At 35.6% G+C, this 7,315-nt stretch overlaps 1 pseudogene; it reads left to right on the top strand.

Moving 5' to 3' along the window:
* The first annotated feature begins 357 nt into the window (after positions 1–357).
* On the top strand, positions 358–813 carry LOC131544521 (histone H2B 1/2-like; annotated as a pseudogene).
* Positions 814–7,315: the final 6,502 nt, after the last annotated feature.

The raw sequence follows: 7,315 nt of genomic DNA on the forward strand, positions 1-7,315 counted from the left end.
CAGAAGATACAACTTTTAAAATAAACGTTAATGCTCTCTTTTCTCCAAATTCCCTCAATGGGTCTTTAAGAGTTTTAAAAATTACACTGTATGATATTTGAGGCCTAGTTGTTTTTTTGTATGGAATATGACTAACAAAAAGAGCGGGAATTAAAAAAAAATGGAAGCTTAGTCACGTCAGTCAAACATAGAGCGGTGGGCGGGGCTGTCATTTCACCGCCTGTGATTGGCCCTCGAGGTACTTGGAGTTGTCCAATCACAGTCGAGTTTATGGGTGTGGTCTGTGGAAACATGCAATCAGAAGCCTCCACATCTCTGTGTAAATTAGCATCGGTGAGTGAATAAACGGCTCTGTGCGGCTCTTTCTAATCATTGTCTCGTCAGCAGCATCATGCCTGAACCAGCGAAGTCCGCGCCTAAGAAGGGCTCCAAGAAGGCCGTCACAAAGACCGCGGGGAAGGGAGGAAAGAAGCGCAGAAAGACCAGGAAGGAGAGCTACGCTATCTACATCTACAAGGTGATGAAGCAGGTTCATCCCGACACCGGGATCTCTTCAAGGCGATGGGGATCATGAACTCTTTCGTCAACGACATCTTCGAGCGCATCGCCGGTGAAGCGTCTCGTCTCGCTCACTACAACAAGCGCTCCACCATCACTTCCAGAGAGATCCAGACCGCCGTGCGTCTGCTGCTGCCCGGGGAGCTGGCCAAACACGCCGTGTCTGAGGGCACCAAGGCCGTCACCAAGTACACCAGCTCCAAGTAGAGCAGCCTGAGGCTGTTAAACACCCCCAAAGGCTCTTTTAAGAGCCACCCATCTACTCGTTAAAAGAACTTCTAATGTTGTAATTACTGTAATGTGTCAAATAATAGCTAAACTTCTTACTGGTTTTAGTTTAAGCAGTCATATTATATAAATGCAGTTCGATTCTTTTAACGTTTGAAGATATTTAGGTAAGCTAAGCAGAACTTTGCACAAACAACAGTGTTTTTTTTTGTTTGTTTTTTAAACTACAATGTTCAAATCAAAAGGGTGTATAATTCAGTGATTCTACTGTAAAGTGCATTAGTAATTAGTTTAACTTCCTCATGATGCAACACATCTAATTGCTCCAGAACACCTTTACATGCATTTATATATATCATGTCACCGTAATCAAACAAAGGCAAAACAGTAGTTTCAAAAATATATTTATTGGCTGATGTGGTAAACAGATCTATTTCAATAAAATAAGTCTAGACTTAACTGTTATAGGATTAGTTATGTGGGTAGTAAAAAGGGTGTGGTTATGTTTGCCCTGTGTCTCTCTCTCTCAATTCAATTCAAATTAGCTTTATTGGCATGACTGTGTAACAGCACAATGTTGCCAAAGCAATACATATATTATACAGATAAATAAATTCTAGGGGAAACACATATACATGTCCATATTATACATGTAGGTAAAAAATAAAATAACAATAAATGAATACAGAGAGCAGTTATAAATGAAAGGAGGGATCAGCCTTTGTCCCTCATTTGATGGCAGGAGGACACATACTGCGCTGCCAGGTGGATGCATTTTTCCTTTTCTTCCAGAATATAACAGAGTTTGTCTAAGTTACTTGTATGCTTAATTTCAGCTGAAACTAGAGCTATTTGTTTGAAATAGGCATCTCTGATGTTTATATTTGCTGCACTCCGTGAGGAAGTGCAGCTCGTCCTCTGAGTCCCTCAGTGCAGTGAGAACACAGTCTCTCTCTCTCACACACACGCACACACACACATACACACACTCTCTGGCTCTCCAGCTCTGCTTGTGTCGGGCCGTCTCTCTCTCACACACACACACACACACAGACTGTGTTCACTCAGACGATACTTTGTCAGCAGTACTCTTTAATACTGCTCAGGTATGGCGCTAATTTATAATCAGATTTTATTCTGTGGAAGTAAGTTAATTACTTTACTTGAGTTACTTTTGCTGCCAATCATGAATGTATTCTTCCTGGGTTATTTTTCTGTTTCTTTAATTTTGAATACTTTAACTGAATTGTTGAATTGAGTTGATGTTTTTCCACTAAATAGTGAAGGGTCACTCTCTGGGTGTTTGTGCCGATAAGTGAAAGCACTGTGGTGGTGGGTCATTCCTGTTACACAGTGACTTTTCTGTCTCTATGATTTACTTACTCATATTTTCTCTAAAATAGCCACATATTAATAAGAATTTGCTTAAATTATACATATTAGGTCTACTTTATCACTTAAACAGAGATAACAGACATAAAAATATTATTTTGTTTTTTACACACCTTTTATTGATGCATGTGTTCAGTTTTATCATGTCCTCAGTGCAAAGTAATCAAATTCCACTAGAAATATAAACCATGAAATGATAAAAATCTCAAAATAGTTTTAAATTATGTTATGGACTAGGCTAAACTTCATCTAATCATACATATAAATTATGTGAAACTATTTTCATTTTTTTTTTACAATTTTCTTCATTTACCGTGTCCCTAAAGTCATCTTCCACCCTGTTAGTATGTACTCCTCGCCTTCCAAAATAGACTACAATTCCACTGAGATCATTTTCAGGAAGTGATATTGTTTATTTTTTCCGCTGGAATTCAACTGTAAAATGGAGGCAAGTGTCAACTCTCACTCCTACTTGTTTTAAAGTTTTTGAAATGTTCTCCTGCTTGTCACACTCTTAAAGTTCCTCCCTGTTAGGCTATATTATGGAGAATGTTTGTCTGATTAAAAAACATATCTGACGCAGTTATAAAAGTTATATTCATCTGTAGAAGGTTTGAGAGTTACTGTTAATCACTCAAAAAACTACAGCTATAATTTAGCTCAACATTTTTCATCCTGTTAGATTCCACCCTGTTAGGTCTATAAACAGGGTGGAATGTGAAACTAACAGGGTGGCAATTCTAATAGAATAAATAGTATTTATTGTATACTGCAAGTTAATCTACCCCATAAAACTTTTGAGTGGTAATGTACATGAATACAATTGTATATAAGTACACTACCGCTGAAATGTTTTAGATCAATAAGAATTTTAATGTTTTTAAAAGAAGTCTCTTCTGCTCACCAAGGCTTCATTTATTTGATCAAAAATACAGCAAAAACAGCAATATTGTGAAATATTTTTACTGTTTACAATAACTGTTTTCTATTTGAATACATTTTAAAATGCAAATTATTTCTGTGTTGGCAAACCTCAATTTTCAGCATCATTACTACAGTCTTCAGTGTTACATGACACATCAAACAGTTTTTTTTTTCAGGATTATTTGATTATTTGAAAACAAAAGCATTTATCTGAAATAGAAAGCTTTTGCAACATTATAAATGTCTATACTGTCACTTTTGATCACTTTAATGCATCCTTGCTGAATAAAAGTATTAATTTATTTCCAAAAAAAAAAAAAAAGAAAGAAGGAAATTCTTACTGACCCCAAAAGCTTTCTATTTCAGATAAATGCTGGTCTTTTGAACTTTATATTCATCAAATAGTCCTGTATATATATATATATATATATATATATATATATATATGTATGTATTTTTTTTTACAAAACTGTTTTCAACATTGATAATAATAATAATAATAATAATACATGTTTCTTGAGCAGCAAATCAGTATATTAGAATGATTTCTGAAGGATCATGTGACACTGAAGACTGGAGTAATGATGCTGAAAATTAACTGTATTTTAAAATGTATTCAAATAGAAAAGAGTTATTTTAAATTGTAAAAATGTTTCACAATGTTACTGTTTTTGCTGTATTTTGATCAAATAAACGAAGCCTTGGTGAGCAGAAGAGACTTCTTCAGCCGGTTTTAAAGGGTTAAAACATTAAAAATCTTACTGATCTAAAACTTTTGAGTGGTAGTGTATATATATATATATATATATATATATATATAAGTATTATAAAATGCTGTGAAGAACCAGTAAGCTCCCAGGTCTCTTTCAGAGAACCCGAGCTTGGAGAAAAAAAATACCAACCAACTAGGGTGAGCAGAAATATAAAAATATTTAATCCTGCTTTGTTGGGTATCCTCATAAGCACAGTCTAAAATGAGTTAGATAACATCTTAAGTTAACTTAAAGGGTTGTGAGAAAATGAGATGTGCATCAGAGCAACAAAGGTATCAAATCAAAGAACAAAGGTAACAGCAATAATTGTAGCTATATGGACTAGTCTATATTTAATTCATAATGTATGCAGTTAAAACTATAAAGTGTTTGATAACTTTATTTCTGTATATTACCTACAAACAAAGTTGGTCTTTAAAGTTTTTTTTTTTTAAATCTAGTTCATATGCTTAGATGGTTCTTTGCATTATACTTTTTCTGGAAATCTGAATTTCATTTTTGCATTGTTTTGAAACAATATTATGTAGGTGCAGTTCCACACATTACGAATGGCAAACCACGCAGGACAATGACGAAAAGCTCATTTGCTGTTCCACCCTGTTATGCTCCGTTCCACCCTGTTAGACAAGTAATTTTAAATAAAAATTTGAAAGCAACATTAAATGTTTGGCATACCTTTGACTTATTTTGTGAGGTGAAGAGCATTACCAGCATATATATGTTTTTCAGCAAAATTTGTATAATATTTACCATCCTGTTGGCAACAACGGTCACAAAAAGTACCTGTTCTTAATAATCAAGACATATTTTATTCATTAATATTTGTTTTGTTTTTGTTTCAAGAATAAAAAATGCCATTATGGCATAAGGGACATATACTATCTTATTATTGATCATTATTGTTTAACATTTACATTATTACAATTTTGTGATAACTATGTATATGTCCCTAACAGGGTGGAATACATTCACAGCGAGTGTCTGAACAATATACCCATAATTATTATTTTTTTAAGTCACTGAGCTCGACCAGTATGTGTTCCATATAGTTAAACATGTCACTATTTTGGTAGAATGCTAAAAACATGAAAACATGTAACTTTTTTCCAAAAATGATGAAGCCAAAATGTTACCGGATGCGAGGAATGACCCTGGTAGCTATCTGTTGGCGTCTGAAAGATGGATCCAGAACTTCGCTGCTCTCTTCTGGATCTCAGAGAGCAGAGGGAATCTGCCCAGTTCTGCCCTGCAGCCAAGATTCGGGCATTTCTCTGAATTCCCAGGATGTTTTTGCAGAATTCAAGGTGGAAAATTTCAACAGGGTTTTTGTCCCATGATTCATAGTTTAATTTAAATTTGGGGCACCATATTTCACAGCCATAGAGAAGAATGGGTTTGATGATTCTATCGAAGATATTCAGCCACAGTTTAATGGGTGGGTTGAATTTGAACAGGGGTCGTCTTATACTGTAAAAGCCCTGCGTGCCTTATCCGTCAGATCTTTGATTGCAGTATTGAGCTGTCCAGAGGCTGAGATCGTCAGACCCAAATAATTATAACAGGTGACGTGATTAAGAATTGTTCCACCAATTGTGAACTCATATTTTTTTCGTCAGCAAGATGAGGCTTTTTCTGAAAGATCATGATTTTTATTGGTAAGGCCCAATCTTTACTGTACTTTTCCAGAATGGAGAGGCTTTGGTGCAGCCCCTCTTCATGAGGAGACAAGAGCAGAAGATCGTCTGCATACAGGAGGCATTTAATTTCTCTGCCCTCGAGGGTCAGACCAGGACCAGAGGACTTATCAAGTGCTGATGCCAGTTCATTAATATAGATATTAAATAGAGTCGGGCTGAGGCTGCAGCCTTGACGGACTCCTTTCGTTTGACTGAAGTAATCCGTTCGTTTGTCGTTGATTTTGACACAGCATTTGTTCAGAATAGTTTTCCGAGGTTACTGCTGACTGTGATGCCTCTATAATTGTTTGGGTCGTACTTCTCACCTTGTTTAAAAATAGGAGTTATTAGATTTTCTTTCCAGACTTCAGGAAAGTGTCCTGATTTTAGTAAGAGATTGAATAATTTCAGAATAGCATCTTTCAATTTGGAGCTGCTGTGTTTCAGCATCTCGTTAGATATTCCATCCAAGCCACAGGATTTTTAATTTTTAGGGATTTCATTTTGCCTATTAGTTCATTTAATGATATGGGTTTGTCTAAATGGTTTAGCTGCTCTTTAATAGTGAATTCTAGGTCGTGTAGTTCAGAGGTCAGATGTTTTTGGGTAAGGGTAGGTTCATTTTGTGAATAGAGTTTTCCGAAATGTTCAGTCCAGATGTTTGGGTCGTGGATGGGAATGTGTTCACCGCTTTCAGCAAGAATAAAGTTATTCTGTTGCTCTGTTAAGACAAGTGTGTTTATTAGAAATCATTACACGTCTAAAATCAAGTCCCACAGAATCGCTACATTTTGAAGCGCTTCAAACCCAAAAACTGAACCCTGAAAACCGTCTGTTTCCTGGCCGTCGGGTGCGGGCCGTGATCCCAGCTGGTGTGGTGATGAGGATCTCTGAGTTACATTCAACATATGATTAAAGCCCAACAGCAGCACTTACAGTGAGCAGAGTTCAGCTACAAACTCACTGATATTATTTGATCAATTATTTCAAAGCAACTTGTATCACAGGGTATGTTGATAATTGTGGTTTATTGGGTATTTCACATGAATGTGTCTGTTGTGGTAATGCTAACATACACTCTTCACCTCTGTTGCCACGATTAAAAATAAAATAAGTTGTCCTAGTCATCAAAAATAAATAAATTATATAACAGATTTTTACACGAATGACTGAAAGGAAGCACAAATTATCCACCTGAAATGGACACATTGCTAAAGTTTTTCTTCCAAGATTGACCGAATCACCCTCCATTAGGCCTGATTCAGAAATCTCTATAACAGAGGAGACATTAAAATATACTTACTATTCCCATCTCTGCACTCAGATTACAGTTTGTCTTCTATAGCAGCTGATCAGAAAAACAAATGTTAATATTCCACACACACACAAGCAAATGATGATTGATTTGTTTATTTTTTTAAGGACAGTACGCTGAGAACAATGTACATGGCCGGTAATATAGTTAACCTTCCGATCAGCAGTTTCAGATACTGTATGCTCTCTTATAAGAAACCCTTTTCACAATTTGATCTTTGTTCTTATCTGTAGTGATAAATATATATTAGAAAATAAAGGCAATAAGATTGTCAAGCTTGATAAATATAAACACCAATCGGCGAACACTACCACAGTTGGGTGATCAGCTCAAGACAAAGTAATCGTATGTTTATAATCATGGCTTTTCAAAGATCATTAACCTCATTACAATGAAACCAAATTGTTCAGGAAATCAGAAATAAACAACTTCATTTTGCAAATAAAAGT

The sequence above is a fragment of the Onychostoma macrolepis genome, chromosome 07, assembly GCF_012432095.1.
Source record: "Onychostoma macrolepis isolate SWU-2019 chromosome 07, ASM1243209v1, whole genome shotgun sequence".
NCBI classification, from domain to species: Eukaryota; Metazoa; Chordata; class Actinopteri; order Cypriniformes; family Cyprinidae; genus Onychostoma; species Onychostoma macrolepis.